Here is a 1575-nt window from a genome sequence, read left to right as displayed (position 1 = left end):
TGGGTCGATAACAACGGAATGGCGTCTGGTGCCACCAAAGCTAAACAGGAGCACGACCATGTCACTCCTAGCGCAAAATTCATGCCTAGTGTGAATCATGTAGTAAGCAGTTTTTATTTCTCCTTCTGATTTGCCTCCTAGATCTTTCGAAATGCCAACGCTCAATTATGCATTTTGAGGAAATTTTGGGTATAACTGATGGGCCTGCATTGTAGACATGTTTTTACTCGCCAGTAACATGTATCTATATACTAGCTGAAGGAGCCAACCTGTTTGTAAAAGTCTAAAGATCATCTAGTTCATATCGAAATCTACCTGAATGGTTGAGTATGAACTTAGTACCCTAGCTCAAGGAAAAATAAGCAGGCCTTGGTGACTGAAACCACGACACATGACATCCTTGGGTGTGCACAAGCATAATTTTATTGCAAAAGATAACATGCATTAGGGATGAAGGAGTCTGTTTCCAAAATAGAAAAAATGACAAGCAAAATATTATAATAATCATATCGATAGGGATCAACATTCACCACCACCACGACACACGAACCGGTAGAGAACACGGTACTAAAAAACCCTTTAAGATGAGATCCCAACAGCCAAGAGAGGCCATATTTGGAGTTATCACCTCCAAACATAGCTTAGAGCCAACAACAAACAATGGGTCGATACAATACACTCATTCCGCTCGGTCCAGGCAGTAAGTTTTTCTCTTGGAGTGTGACATCTGGGTTAATAGGCTTGATAGACTACTCATATCAATAAAGTGCACTTATTTTCTGAAAGCTCGTCTCCAAAGAACATCTAGTTAAGCGTGCTTGGCCTTGAGGTAATTTGAGGATGGGTGACTGATCAGGAAGTTGATCTCGGGATGCGCAAAATGAGGACAAAGTGTTCACAAACAAACCAGCGTTGGTCTGTGGGGCCAGTGTAGATCCTAGGTGGTAGCCAGTTGTAATAGCTGGAACCGGTGGCTATGTCCAGGGCATTAAAAATTTGTATCAGAGTCGACTCTCATGGTTACACGGGTGTGTGTGGGTTAGGGGTGTGGGCATGTGGCGCATGCCAAGCATGCCCCGTCAAGGCACACAACATGGCACATGTGTCGACACCGGACGACAAAAGTGTGCCAAGAGGGAAGGTTCATGTTGCGCCGAGGAGGACGTCGGATCCTTCGAAAGGGGGGTGGCATCCTGGTCATTAAGATTGATAGACTATTCATATTGATAATGTGCACCTTCTTTTCCGGAAGCTCGCCTCCAGAGAACATCCAGGTTAAGCATGAGGATGGGTGACCAACCAAGAAGTTGAATGCAAGTCCACACGGGTGAGGAAAATTGTGGAGGAAAGACCGGTGTTGGTATGGTCTAGTGTATATCCAAAGTGGTAGCTAAGCCTAACGTTCGGGAACCGGTGGCTATGGTCGATGTGTTACAAAAGTGTATCAGAGTCGACTCTCATGATTACACGGGCGTGTGTGCATCATGGGCTCCCACATGTGGCGTATGGCGCGTGTGTTCTGTCAAGGCATATAGCATGGCACATGTGCCGACACTGGACAAATATGTGTGTGCC

This window comes from Triticum dicoccoides, chromosome 5A (genome assembly GCF_002162155.2).
Source record: "Triticum dicoccoides isolate Atlit2015 ecotype Zavitan chromosome 5A, WEW_v2.0, whole genome shotgun sequence".
NCBI lineage: Eukaryota > Viridiplantae > Streptophyta > Magnoliopsida > Poales > Poaceae > Triticum > Triticum dicoccoides.
Note: the sequence above shows the minus strand (reverse complement) of the source record.